The 16,141-nt window shown below is 34.1% G+C and overlaps 1 protein-coding gene across 2 annotated transcripts in view; it reads left to right on the plus strand.

Annotated features, from left to right (window-relative positions):
• The first annotated feature begins 2,272 nt into the window (after positions 1–2,272).
• The window catches only part of LOC128221831 (uncharacterized), a 67,189-nt gene continuing 53,320 nt past the window's right edge, over positions 2,273–16,141 (plus strand). For both annotated transcript variants that reach the window (XM_052930433.1, XM_052930434.1), the window contains exon 1: positions 2,273–2,511. The gene's annotated coding sequence lies outside the window, so the exon portion shown is untranslated. The remainder of the gene's footprint in view (positions 2,512–16,141) is intronic.

Genomic DNA, 16,141 nt, shown 5'->3' on the forward strand with positions numbered 1-16,141 from the left:
GACACTTATGCCCAGGACAAGTGACAACTTATAGTTACACAGATACCACACTATAAACTACATGGAACCAGACTAAAGCGACAAATCTTTTTGCAGTGCTTTTTTGTCAACATAGGTATCTGCTGTCGGCTTTAGTTGTAATAGATTGAGTTCTAGTCCAGTTGGCAAACAAAGGCACTTAAAGGCATTTGCATTAACGATAATAAACAGAGCAATTAAAAAACCCTCGTCATCATCAGCCAGATACATATGATATAATGTAAACTGAAGGAACAATCAAAAAGCCGAAATTCAAAGTTAATCCCTGTTAAGGGGCACAATGCAGGAAACAAACGACAATAAAAAAGAGACCAAAATGCTAACCTAAGTTCATATTATATATTGAAACTACAGGGAAAAGTCGAAAAGCAAAACAATCAGACTTTATGTGCACAAAACATTGGTCCATAGAGCAATGAACTAGAGAAAACAAACTTATTAACTACATACACATTATAACAAACACCAAAACAGACCACACACTGTTTTACCAATATATGATGAGATTGTCGTTTCTGTAACCCGACTCTACTGGGGGCTTAAACTAGTATTACATATAAACTAATTAATAAATTACAAGTACTGAACGACCGGATACCAACATCACCTGTAAACGAATAAATCACGCTGAGCAATCTCTTAAGAGGTACGATAATGTAAGCCGTGTTTTACAATGGCCTTAACACTAAACAGATTAAGTTGCAATCTACATACTTTGTCTTATTGTGGGGTTTTGTACACCATTTTGATTTAATTTTATTTTTTTGTAGTTCAGCATCATGTTTTGGCAAATTAACGACATATTATCAATTCAGGCTTGCCATACATTTGATTATATGTAATACCTGTAACTGGACCAAATTTGTGTTGTCAACTGTTCTCCGCTACATATGTTGCCTGCTCCGTGTGTTGTCTGCGCCCATTGTACTTACTTGATTTGCACGTTTTTCTACACGTAACAAATAATCTTTATCTTGATTCCTGTACTAAAGGCACCACGTTTTAAGTGTATTTAATTTGATGTTTAAACAATATTCTATCCTATTTCATATTAGTCATCTGTCAGACAAGTTTATCGAAAAGTACTATTCAATGGAAAAAGTTGTGAAATCTTTCGTACACATTTTAATCGTACCACATATTGCCTCTTGTATCTGATGTTTTGTACCTTTAGATGTTTTCATATTGCGATATTTACATACATTTTGTATACCACTGGATATTTTCTTTGATTTGTATCTATAACTGACGTCAAATGACACTAAATATTCATAGTTAATGTTTCAATCTGTAACTTTAGAAATTTAAGAATTCTTACAATTTGTTTTGTATTTTTCAGTTTTTACCACATCAGGCTACATGAATAAACTCGAAATCAAAATTAAGCCTTTGGACATACTATACGCGGTGGTCCGCCCCAAGGCGTTATAAAATTAATAATAGTTCTTTTATAGTCCATTTCTGTTTGCAATGTATTAACATCACGATCATTCATCGCTCTGTTTCAGAAATTGTTTGGAGCAAACAACGACATATCTTTTTCTGGTAATGAGGGAGTTTGTATACAAGGTATTTCTTATACACAATATATTGCTTTCAAAGAGATCGCATGCAATTAAGTAGTATAATTAAGATTGTATATGCAATACAGTAAAAGGACGGCCTGTAAATATACCTCTATTCAACAGTTAATGCTAGTTATAAAATGCAAGTGATCTCCTTAATCCTATACAGTCCACATACTCATGTCATCGCTATAAATATATATAATTGTATATACTATAAATGTTCATAAATGTTCATCGAAACATCTTTGTTATAAATCTATCTTCTTTAAGAAATGATTAACAACTGGCCATATAGTGTTTTGTGTTTGTGTATGGTTTATTATCTTCGTTTTAACCCTCTTATAAAATATCATTAAATGCAGATATGTACATATTTACGCTTAGCCATAAGTTGCGTGAGTCATTGAAATAGTATGGCCATAAGTTATTCAAACAATAGGACACAGACACTAAATGAACAGTTTTAATGTAATGTATACATTGGAATAAACAAGCATCAAGAGTATACCACAACAGTAAAAGCTGCTGCAAAGAAGTTTTTGAAAAAGCATTCAGCGGATGAAACTGCATCTAATTTGTCACCCGATAGGCAATTTCAAAGTTTGCTTTAAACGTATGGAAAGAGTAAACCCTAAATAGTCAGACAAATAAAACTTCTTATACTTGACGCGGAACCGTATTCATTCGCATTGTGCTGGTTTATGAACATAGAAATGGAACTTTTGATTCACTTTTAAAGGATTCAAGTGGACAGATACGCAAATGCGGCTTGTAGTGTTTTGTATGTGTTTTTATTTATAGTAAGACAGATTATCAGTATCACAAGCATGTAAAACACAGCTTCTATTTAAACTTGTTTGACGTGTTTTGTGAGGAAGACACTATGGATATATTCCGCGCTAAAGTAAGTTGACCATTACTTATGTAACTCATTGATATTTGTCCGTTTAATCAATTGAAAATAAATTACAAAATGACGCGACGTGAATATGAAAAGTATATTAATATTCTTCTCGGCTTACACATACGGGTAACCTCAGAAGTGTCATGGACAGAACTTATTTAATTGTTTATGTAAAACAGATCCCATTAAATAAACAAGTAAACATAAATGTCAATAATAATTCATACTTTTGTTTTATTTAGCCATGTAGGGTATATAGGCTTCATTTCCTTGCCCGTTTGGTGTAATTACTGTTTTATCAAGTCATGTAGGGTATGCAGGCTTCATTTCCTGGCCCGTTTGGTGAAAGTATTTCTTTCTGGCCGTATAGGGTATGTAAGCTTCATTTCCTTGGCCGTTTGGTCAACGTTTTGTTTTATCTGGCCGTGTAGGGTTTATAGGATTTATTTCTTGGTCCGTTTGCTATTGTTTCATCTAGCCATGTAGGATATGTAAGCTTCATTTCATTGGCTGTTTAGTGGAGCTTTTATTTCATCTAGCCATGTCGAGTATGTAAGCTTCATTTCATTGGCTGTTTAGTGGAGCTTTTATTTCATTTAGCCATGTAGGGTATGTAAGCTTCATTTCATTGGCTGTTTAGTGGAGCTTTTATTTCATCTAGCCATGTAGGGTATGTAAGCTTCATTTCATTGGCTGTTTAGTGGAGCTTTTATTTCATCTAGCCATGTAGGATATGTAAGCTTCATTTCATTGGCTGTTTAGTGGAGCTTTTATTTCATCTAGCCATGTAGGATATGTAAGCTTCATTTCATTGGCTGTTTAGTGGAGCTTTTATTTCATATAGCCATGTAGGGTATGTAAGCTTCATTTCATTGGCTGTTTAGTGGAGCTTTTATTTCATCTAGCCATGTAGGATATGTAAGCTTCATTTCATTGGCTGTTTAGTGGAGCTTTTATTTCATCTAGCCATGTAGGGTATGTAAGCTTCATTTCATTGGCTGTTTAGTGGAGCTTTTATTTCATCTAGCCATGTAGGATATGTAAGCTTCATTTTATTGGCTGTTTAGTGGAGCTTTTATTTCATCTAGCCATGTCGAGTATGTAAGCATCATTTCATTGGCTGTTTAATGGAGCTTTTATTTCATCTAGCCATGTAGGATATGTAAGCTTCATTTCATTGGCTGTTTAGTGGAGCTTTTATTTCATCTAGCCATGTAGGGTATGTAGACTTCATCTTCCGGCTCGTTTGGTTAAGCTATTGTTTTATTGCGCCATGTAGGGTATGTACAATTCATTTCCTTGGCTGTTTGGTGTAAATATTGCTTTATCTAACCATGCATTGTATGTAAGTTCCCTTTCCTGAACCGTTTGGGGTTACTTTTGAATTATCTAGGAATTAAAGGTTTGTAAACACTTTTCCTGGCCCGTTTGGTGTAACAACAGTTTTATCTAGTCATGTAAGGTATGCAAGCTTCATTCCCTAGACCGTTCGGTGTAACTACAGTTTTATCTAGTCATGAAGGGCATGCAAGCTTTATTCCCTAGCCCGTTCGGTGTAACTACATCTTTATCTAATCATGTATGGTATGCAAGCTTTATTCCCTAGACCGTTCGGTGTAATTACAGTTTTATCTAGTCATGTAGAGTATGCAAGCTCCATTCCCCAGTTTATCTAGTAATGAATGGTATGTAAGCTTCATTCCCTGGCCCGTTCGATGTAACTACTTTTTTTATCTAGTCATGAAGGGTATGCAAGCTTCATTCCCTGGCCCGTTCGGTGTAACTTTTGTTTTATTTAGCCATGTAGGGCATGCAAGCATCATGTTCCGGGCAATGAACATACTTGTTCAAAACATATGATTGAATATTTAAATTCATTTTTTTATTTAGTACCTTAACATAATATCAAATGCTACCCGCGATAAGATTTTTTTTAATTGCAATTGCTTTCACTGAAACTAATCGACACCTTTATTGTGTCGAATTGCAAGTGCAATTCATTTTTTGTTCTTATTTTTGTTATGATATTTATTTTAACCGTTTAAAATTCGTTAATGTGGGATAATTATCAGTACGTTTGATCGCTTAATGGTTAATGTCTATGTTAGTTTGTAAAACAATCACACATTGTTTGATGTTCCGCCTCCATCATTAGGTAAATAAAATACAAAAAAAGGAAGTGACGTCCACGTCTTAATGACACTTGTCCTTTTAAAATAGATTATGTTAAAGTAGCGTTTCAGATATGAAAACGAAAAATAACCGCTATCGTTGCAGTAAGTGTTACATGCATATTGAATATTTGAACAAGCATAGCGTGCAAAATCGCACAGCTGTGCGGAATTGAATTACATCATGTGTTGTAAGACTTTGCAACGTGCGCAGTGTTTGCACTTGGCACTTGGGATGTCTGGTGCGTGTTTGAACGGTATGATAAACCTTTAACTATAAAATAACTTGACAATAACTTATGTCATGAAACCGCATCCATTTCGGTTTGATAAATGTTTCTTTTTTAAATACTTTGAATAGTAGGAACGCATGATTTTTAAAGATAAATAAATAATCTTGGAATGACCTATTTCCAATGTTTTAAAACGTGTGACCCACCCCTATTGTATATCAATAATACAATGCAAAATAAGGGATACTGTACTAACTGTATTTCATGGATTCCCTTTGGCACCGAGTAGGATTATTATTATAGGAACTTCGCATTCTTCGTTGAATGGGATTTTGATAGCCAACCTAGCTTTTGTGACACATATAAGGTTTAACCTGAATTACGCATCAGGTCGTTTGACTCTGCATGTGCTCTTTTAAGTCACAATTGGAAGGGTTTGTCAAAGAGCCTTTGCGTTAGGATTTCTGATTGTAAAGAGCTGCTTTGATGTTTGCCTCACACATAATATACCTCATCCTAGCGTCATTTATGTTTATTTGGAACTGACTTTGATGAAGTAGAGTCTATATGAATCTCGATTAGCTTAAGAAGGGACGTTGTATGGTTAAAGCTTGGCTTTTAGTACAGTTAAACAGATTAAATCTAGCACAACTGCTTAGTGATTTCAATAATTGTATGACTTTTTTCAAATAAAATGAGGAAATAAGTAATAAATTCATGCTGTCAATATTGGTCATATTTGTATTTTTACATTTAAATAATTTTGACTCTGATTTTGGAATGCTTAATGTTTATGTCAATATAAAGTATATCAGAAAATAATTACATTGTATTTAAGATAAACATTTAAGAGTAAAACAGTCTAATATTGATACCATCTTAAAGAAGACATTTAATTTTAAAGAACCTTAACATAGATACACACAAATGGGTTTCTTCCTGAACAAATCTAATTAACATAGATTGGACGAGAACAGACAGAACATTCAGTTGTTTGAGGATTTGGGGTATGTTATTTGACATTGCATTTTCTCAACTTTTACATCGTTTACATTTAAGAAGCAATTTTTGTGCTATCATAATGCACTGTATGAAATAGATACATGCCATGCATTAAGATATTATTTTTATGAAACACTTACAGCAAAAGCGGTGTAAACCATCTTTGACATGCTTTAATGCAATGAAACTATGACTTTCACAAATATTCCCTACAGGAAGATGCAACTATTGAGAAATTCAACTGTCGTATAGTTTCATACTCTGACCCTAAAATGACTATTTCTGTGACCTCGAAGTGGTCCATGTGGAAGGTAAATTGCAATTGCATTTTGAGTGAATCAACATCCACGCAACTATTCATTCTTTTTCCTTAATGATAATTGCCGTATTCAAATATTTAATTCATATTTGCAAACAGCTGTTGTGTTATATCATTGGCAATATGTTTTACGGGAGCACATCTGGTAGCTTAATGCAAATGAGGTAATTGCATCCTTAGTCATAGGACTGTTTCAGTGAAACCAGCGACTACCTAGATGAGATAAATATTATGTCTAATACACGGATGACAGTTACCATGCGTGCGAACATGCTGTCTTCCCACGGGGGCAATGCAAATGAGGTAATTTAATCTCAGATCAAACGAGTGTTGAAATATCAAATGCTACTTTTACATGCTATCTAAATATTTTAAAAATGTGAATAGCATTGTTTTCGAACCTATAGCTATCATATTTTTAGCTGAAACAACTGTTTAATATAACATTTTTTTCTGCACATACAAGCGAAATGTTACCTGTTTATAATTCAAAGTGGATTCATTTAGTTTTAAATCTACAATTCACAGCTAGCACATGTAGCTATTAACTTGTCAACAAGATTAAATCAATTAATCATTCAGTACTGCTTACATGCAAATCATCAGTTTTACCAGGCGTAATAATATTTAAAAAATAGGAAATCAGTTTATTTTTTATAAAGAACGATATTTGCCTTTCGTCGTCTTCCTCTAAATTACCTCTTATATACTTCCTTAACTAATAACTCGTATTCTTATGCGACTGGTGCAATGACAACATTTGATATAAAAGCGGTATTCAAAAATTCATGTTTACTAAAATCGTAATAATTTTAAAAGCAAAATTTACTTTGTCCCTATATTTTCTACAAAGAGAAACTGACGTATAATTTGAAATTGACCGGTCGGCGTTATGACGTCATTTAACATTATTGCCGCCCTCTGATTTTACAAGTGTGGCCCTTAATGAACAAAAGTAAGTTACATTTTGAATATCCGACGTGCCTATCAAGGACGGGGAGAAATTCCTGCAGGGGAGCGGGCTGCGCTAAACACAAGACGTTTATACACTCGGTTCAAGTATAACCGTCTAGATATTTATAAAGAAGGTTGGCTTAAGGGCCTAAATCAGATTGGCTGTTAAGTAGGCACGGAGCCCGATCGTCATTTATGACCTACCATTCCTGGATGTGCTTGTCTGCTATCAAGTTTATTTAGATACCCGAAAGGGGACTGTCCTTACTTTGAACCGTTCCTTTCTGCTAGTTGAAGTTACTCTTTCACAGGATGATGTTACTTCGCCTCTAACTAGCCCAATATCATGTGCATTTTTCAGAGATAAGAATAAATAAGGGATCGATTTGTTTTTTGCTTCTGCAACGGAAAGGCACTAACGACGGTCTTAACAATATCTCAGACAGAAGACCTTACATTTCCATCCAGGGTGACGTTTAATTGCACCTCTACCTTCTCCGTCGACGAGTATCTCAGCTGTTTTTCTCCACCCTGCTCGACGCAAATCGTCGATTCACCCCCGTGACATGTGACCACTTTTTTGGATGGACTCATTCATGAGAGGTCACCTTGCGCATCAATCTACAGAACCCTGTAATCAACATAGTACACAAAGTTGCTGTTGAAGCGTAAACTGTGACAAACTATGTATATTATCCACTGTAAATATAGACGAATTATGTTTACCGTGACTTATAAATAAATTTAAATTCATAAATGTAATTAATATCGGATGTAAGCATAAAACAGGGACATTTTACAACGACCAATTGATATCTGACTCTATTGAAGCACTTACAGGCCGAAAAGGGAATTTTAACCGGGTGAACAAGAGGAAAATATTAGTGAAAACCGAGGTTATCATTTACCACAAGCTGGGAAGAACACTTTATCATTTACACTCTGGTTTGAGAAGAGCTATCATTTTAGTATAATAATATTAAGATTATAGTTTTATTTCAACTCTTTTGTGATACCCTTATCGTATAATGTGGTCGACATGGCTTTATTAATTTATGATCATTGTAATACAACTGGATGTCTTAATTTTAAATTGCAATGTTAATTTTACATTTTAGTTGAAACAAATATATACATTTTAATTGTGTTTCAACATTTTTTATGGAATAATTTTATTAAATAAACATGTCAATTGTACATTACCGTGTTCATGGAATTCAACATCATTCAAGTTTATTTTAAAAATATGAAGCAAATATCTTTATTGATTTATTTTTTGATTAATGTTTTATTAAATAAGTTATCAACATTTTTACCTGTCTATTTCACGATGATAGCTTGTAAGCGAATCAGGTTCGTATTCGGACCCATCACCTTTCCGCATTGACAGGCGGAAGCTGCCAATATAGTTGTCCAACTCTTTTGGTGTTATCACCTAGATATCGCGGGTGTCAAATCCTGGTGGCTGTGATAACCAGCGTTGTAATTGTCTGCCTCAATAATCCGTTTTCCTATCTGTGTTCTTGTTGTTCCTTTTTGCATAAGTTGTTTTTTCTCTTCATCGTTAATGTCCAAAAATACTGGGGTTCTTGTTTTGTTTGGTTCTGTAGCAGCTAGCTCAGCTTGGCTTGACCATTTTCATTTCAAATATTTTCCACTAACTTTGTTTCATTGTCGATATTTCCATTTTCTTTATTTTCCAAAAAACTTGAAAGTTAATCAATATTTCAATGCACAGTCATTGTAGAGAGCGTAACCGAAATTTACACACTTAGGTTTCAGACGAAAACAGGTCACATGATATACATTGAAGCTCTATGACGTAAACTATTATAATTTTATTAAATATTTTATCAGTTATTAGATTAATTTGGTATTTTTTTCTTTTTCTCATTTGGACTGTGATGAAAAATAACTTAACATTTGAAGGTTAGTAAAAAACTAGTTCATGTTATGTATCTAAATTTAGGAAGTTCTTTTCGAGTTCGCTATTAGACAAGAAAGTAGGTCCTATAGGTTATGGCCTACACACGGTACTCGTATGATACGGAATCAGAAAACGACAGAATGGTGATACGGATTTCTCAAAACGGTGTGCTGTATTTTCACTGTTGAATATGGAACAGGAAATTGATATGCATATAATAGAAGCGAATATAGACGGGGCACACCTGGCGCGCACTGTTCAAGTTTAATGTTTTATGTCAAATGGAAATAATAATTCTATTTTTTGTGTGGAAAATCTGAAACTCGGTTAGTTTGTTTATAATATGAAACACAACTATGAAACAAATATAGTCAATATCAAATGTTGTTGTTAAAGCGTTCTTACTAAAGGTTGTAAAAGTTTTGCAAAACGCATAATTAAGATCTGATACGCTATCAACTTGCCTAACATGGTATACTGATTAAAGAGGTGTCTTTGCAAAAAGCTATGGAATTGCATCCGGATCTCTGTTTCGTCGATTCTTTTAATACCTGGATTTCACTGAAACTTACAGTTACTCCTGACTCATCTCCTTTAGGGAAATTTTAATACAATTTATGTCGTGCTGGTGTCATGCCGCAGTCAAGCCATTTTGCAGTCATGATGTGCGGGCAGGCCTTCATTAACTCAAAGGGTACAATAAGATACAAAGTACAGTGAATGTAGGTCCCAGATTCTCCTAGATTATTTGAAATTGTGGATCTATTGTAGTTTAACGTGCAAATGATTGGAGACTATAAGTGAATGATAACTTGAGCATTTTACTCTGGCTGGAGTTAAATGATAACATGTGACCATTTTCAATTTGACTTGAGATAAGTATAAAATTTTAACCAATCTTTCATGATATTTCAGTTCATATCTAAATGGAGTGTGCGTATGCTGAAACAATATATCATGGTTTAATGATAAAATCGTTTCTGTTAACATATTATATCACTTAATCCTATAAATAAAGTATATATCCTATTTTCATTAATAATATGTGTTCATGTTTACTTTTTATGTCAATATCCGAGAAAGAATATAAAAATGTATTATTTTAGACTAAAATGGCTAAATCTTTCATTATGAACGACGTCAAGCTCCAATGTACTCATTTAAACCATGTATTGTTATTATTATTTGAGAAGAGGGTGTTATTAGTTTCTTAGTTTCTTGAGCATCACCTTGCGACATCTCTGAAAACCGTTCCTAAGAAATTGGGTGATAGTATCTTGTCCCAATCAAGTATCATTCTAAGCTGTTGTTGTCATTTGTTGCTTAAGGCTGATGTTGGAATGTCCGGCCATTATCACATTTTTTCCTAAAAACGCAACTAATGAAACCCTTGGTGGTAATTCAATACGCTTTTTATTAAGAAAACACACAAGCATGTATTTTTGGGGCATGACAGAAATACTCAATCTGTCGTTTCAGCGCGTTTCCCTGAATGTGATTTTTTCAGCCTCTAAGACCGATAATTATCTCATAACCTGTGTTAAGTATTCGCCAGGGCAACTGATTCGTTGTTTTTTCTGGTTGAATCATCTCGTTATCCCCTTAAGCTACACACATGTGCGTGTAATGTTACATACTCCTTTGATTGAAAAACGTGCTCGATAGGAATTGAATTCATCTTTCGATAAGAATACGCATCACTACCTTAAAGACCACATGAAACTTTATTCTCGATTGGTACTTATGTGAACCAATTCAAAACGGTTAGCCAGGAGTTATTGCATAGTCCTTGAAGAAATATAACGTGAACATGTCTAGTGGTGGTAGATGGGTGCGTGTGTGTGTTGGTGGGGGGGGGGGGTCCATTTATTTCATAGCGCAGAGTTTAGAACTGTACAGATTTGATTTATTTAGATATTGGACATAAATGGACAGGAACATGCCAAGTAGGATATACTAACCACATCAACACAAGAAACGCAATGCCAGAAGACAACGCTCATAGCACAGTTCTCACAATATCTTCATTTGACAAACACATATACAAAGTGTTACCTGAAGCGTAAACTGGGAGAAACTGTCGGCATCATACACTGCAAATGCATACTTATTATATTTATCATGTCTTATGAATAATGGAACACGTATAAATGTCACAAAAACTTTTCGAATATCGTATTTATTGCAAAAACAGGGAAATTATACTACTGGCAGGGGTAATATGATTCGTTAAAAGAGCTTATGGCAAAGAGAGCGACTATTTCAGATTACAAAATGTTTATCATTAATATGGTTGAATTTGCGGAAAATACTTGTAAACGATAGCTTATCCTTTTATTTTGTTTGCGGCGAACGGATCAAAATTATATCATTTCAGTACAGCAAGAGTAAAACTATCTAGCTATGGAAAAACTTTTTGCATACTGGCCTGAGAAAAACTTTATGAAACAGAGCTTTTTTAAACTTGCAGTTTTGATACTGATCAAATACACACACTTTGTTTAGTAGTGCTTGTTTAGTATTCGCCTCATAAGCTTGTACACATATTTTTTCAAATCCTAGTGCATAAAAACCAGCTGTGCAATGCAAACGTTCTCAATGAAACTACATCTTCGTTCCTACATGCTTTGGGTTAATTTCATAACCTGCCTCATTTTGGTAGTAATGTAACAAACAACTGTGACTGAATGTAGTGTTCCATGACCTTAACATACGTCTTGATTGAGGATAAACAGCAATTAACCGTATCGCAAAATTTACTATAGACAAAACCACCTAAAACGATAAAATGATTGGTAGCTATTTGCATCATTGCGAAAGGGTAACCCTTAAACATAACATGATCCGTCAAAAAGATGAGGTGAACGTGTTCATTCCGTAGTGGTAGGGGAATGTTTTCGCAGAGGGTAAATACTATAGAAGGTTGATTGTTATATATTTCCAAATTGACAGACCGATGACTTCCTATACATGAGGTCAAACACTCCCCTTAAGAACTGATACTCCTTCATGTTCTACGCGAACAGCTAATATATATAATGCAAGTATAGGTACCAAAATATGCCAATATTGAATTTTAGTGTACCGCGTACCAAGTACAACACTCTTGAGCAGAGTACAACGTATAACGCCGCTACGTTTATAGCTAGTATTTTCCATTTCAAAAGCACAGTTTTATATAGTGTATGTATAATATCGATACAATATAAAGACCATGCGCATGTCTTTACTCATTAACGGACTAGGCTTTCGCCTCCGTAAAGGATAGCGTCTGACAGAAATTATTTTTAAAACTTATGATAATTTGATAATGTGATCAAATTAACTCAATGCACACTTGACACTAGTTTTTTAAAAAGTTTTATATATCGTTATAAACACATGTTTTCATTGAGGAGTAATTTCAACCGTTAAGAAGATCCAAACTATCTGATTTTGAATATGAATTAAACAAATGATGAAAACAATATGCTTTTTTCTGAGGTCCGTCATGTATGTGAAGTAACAAAGCTTTTGTTTAACTTCGAACATAATTGCCGTGGGATAGTATAACCATCTATGTTTTACCATTCACAAAAAGTAAAATTTGTATTTCAAATGAATACAGTAGAAACAAGAGCAATGTGTATGTGTATAAATTATCTGAATGTATCAATGTATAGAGAAAAGAACTCAAACATACTATGACGTTTAAAACTAGTTATATTCTATTTAAGAAATATTACACACCACTGAGGGTCATATGAAATTATAAGGACCGGCCAGTCAGCCCCCGAAGGTGTATATGGACCGAGGCGTTAGACGGGCCGGTCCTTATAATGCCACGTGGTCCGAAGTGGTGTGTTATATTTCTTATATTATACCGAACACTTTTTTACCGCTTATTTTCTAAATGTGCATTTGATGTGTTTTATTGAACAAATCTAATAATGTTTACTTGCGAAAAAAATGTCGCTATGAAATTAACAAGCAGCACTCTTATGAGGTCAGCGGTCCATTTTGTATGACGTCAGCGGTCCATATTATTTTTGGTGAGGTCCGGCCTGGTTAAAAATAGGATATGGTCCGCTGACGTCATGAACACTGGATTTTTATTAAAATCATTGATATATGGACCGATCAACTTTATTTACACAAAGAAGGGACACATTTATGTAAGGTATAATATATAATTATCTGATATATCGAGGAAATCTTTGGATAACAATTGCGTGGTAATGGGTAAATGATTAACAATAACATGTCTTAGGTTATATAAAACTCATAAATCTAAATTGTCATCCGAACAATATGATATTCTTACCAACAAATTCTATTTTTGATTGAGTGTGAGCGGATAAAGAATATCGTTTACCTTATAAAACCTGTTTTGATAACCTGATACTAACTTTTTTGTAACATTACTGTTCAAGTGTAAAAACAAGTCAGACAGGGAAAACTATCTAGTTTCTTAAGATGATGTAAACTTCCTGAGATGTTGGCTCAACGCCCGGGTGTATTCGTCACTGACAATCGGAAGGCGATCGTATCTGTCTGGTACGTTTGAAATTGGTGAAAAAGTGTGTGCATATATGAATACTGTTTAGATGTCAACTAAAAATATTATGATGAAGTAAGTTAATACTTTAATAGTGTTTTTATTTTTAAAAAGTTAAGACAATCATATTAAATTATGATTGTTTGCAGAAATAAACGTATGTCAGACCATTTATAATAACCCTTTAGTTTGACCGCACACTAAACCAGGCGTTTGTGAAAGCTTGAAGGTAATTTAAAGTATCTTGACTGTTTGGTATCTCGCTTTATAGAAATTGCAAAATTGTTACTGAGCGATTAAACTACATGAACGTACGAAAGGTACGATCCTGTCATTAATTCATTATATACAACAAATGATATTGATGAAGCTAAGGTCATTGCACTGGCCTGGTAACAACTTTGTATGAGGCTCAATTCATGAGACTGTTGTGCTCTGAATTGTACAAAATCATTGTAAGGTTTTCTTCCAGGTGTTTGCTGCTAGTAACTCAATGCCATATCTGTTTGAACTATCCGTTGACATTGAAATGTTTGGTTATTTGAATTTGCCAAGTATATACGAAGTCCTTTGATTTGTTGCATTACTTTGGTGTTGTCTGCTCCGCTTCTGATCTTTGTATAGGCTGCTACCCTTGACATTCTTCTGAATGATATTGTTGTGTAGAAGTCTACACCAATTGTAGAGTTAAAGTGAAAGTATTTCAATGTTTGGTATGTATCAAATGATATCTAAGGTGTTATTCCTACTAGAGAAATATGTTATATTTGCTGTGTATTTTTTATTATATTTGAAGTTTTGCAATGTCTGTTTGATGACAGTATTTTAAGATGACAGATAATTTTAGGTAATTTTCATATAGGTAACATTGCTGTTGATGTTTTTGTTGTGATTTCAATAATAATAATAATAAAGGTAACTACGAACATAGAAAAGGTTTAGTCTTACCTATTCGTTAAGGTGTTGGGTCATGGTTGAACCATTAGTTTAAGAGCCCAACGTAATTAAGTGTTTTGATAAGATACCAGAATAATGGGTATGATTAGGTTATTATAAATGTTTTTTGCTTGGACTACGGACTGTTTGTCGCTTTTCAGTTACATTCCATGTATGGATGTATGGATTTCCAAACACAATTGAACCGTGAACATGAGTTAACGTATCAATGCATTTTAATGTTTCAACAGTTCACCACATATGCTGTTGTTTTATTTAAAATCCTGCTATATTAAAAGTATGGCGAAAACCGAGCTGTTGTATAACATTGCCAGTTCAACATAGTATTGATCTTGACCTATATTTTCCCGCTGTGACACCATTGATACTTTATATTATTGTGTCACTATCATGGTATTTTGGTAGTACATGTATACCTTATTTGGATGTTAGTTCTTTAGATGCATTATACATTAGCAAAGCAGTGATTAACATTTAATGAATTCGGATCGATAGTAATTTGCGCTTTATTTATATATTTAAGTAAAAAATAAATAAATATAAGGTAGTATAAAGATGTTAGAAAGACAATTAAACAATTTTTGCATTAATGGCTATAATTTAAACTGCATGAACTATGTATTTATTTATTTGAATTAAGAAATATTAAAATTGTTCATTCAAATGAAACACATTAATTTAAGTGAGTTGTATAATTGTGTTATTGAAGCGTATTCATAAAATTATTGTTTACACACATAGCGATATTCAACAGTACATATTAAAATTCCTAACGCTATACTTCATGATATTCGAATTGCTATTGCCTCGGTGACAACAATTATTGAATAACGGAAATTTCCTGTTGGATTGAATAAAAGGGATAGTCTAAATTAAATCGAGTGAAAGGGATATTACAAGTTGGAATGCTTGCACGAGGTTTCGGATACGGTACATTGGCTGTATATGTTGCAATAACAGTAAATATGCATGTACCGTAGCCATTATAGGACCGAAGAGAAAACATATAGTAAAGCAAATGTGCGTGTACCGTAGCCATTATCGTACCGCAGAATTGACGTAGAGTAAAGCAAAAGTGCATCTACCGTAGCTATTTTAGCACCCCATCAAAAACGTACTGTATAGCAAGTTTGCATGTACCGCAGCCATTATAGGACCGCAGAATTGACGTATAGTTTAGCAAATGCGCATGTACTGTAGCCATTTTAGGACCGCTGCATTGATGTACAGTATAGCAAATATGCATGTACTGTAGCCATTTTAGGACCGCTGAATTGATGTACAGTAAAGCAAACATGCATGTACCGTAGCCATTGCAGGTCCGCAGAATAGTCCGTACAGTATAGCAAATGTGCATCTACCGTAGCCATAATAGGACCGCAGATTTGACGTACAGTATAGCAAATGTGCATGTACCGTAGGCATTGTCGGACCGCAGAATAGACGTACAGTATAGCAAATGTGCATGTACCGTAGGCATTGTCGGTCTGCAGAATATAAGTACAGTATAACAAATGTGTACGTACCGTA

Source organism: Mya arenaria, chromosome 16 (assembly GCF_026914265.1).
Source record: "Mya arenaria isolate MELC-2E11 chromosome 16, ASM2691426v1".
Lineage (NCBI taxonomy): Eukaryota > Metazoa > Mollusca > Bivalvia > Myida > Myidae > Mya > Mya arenaria.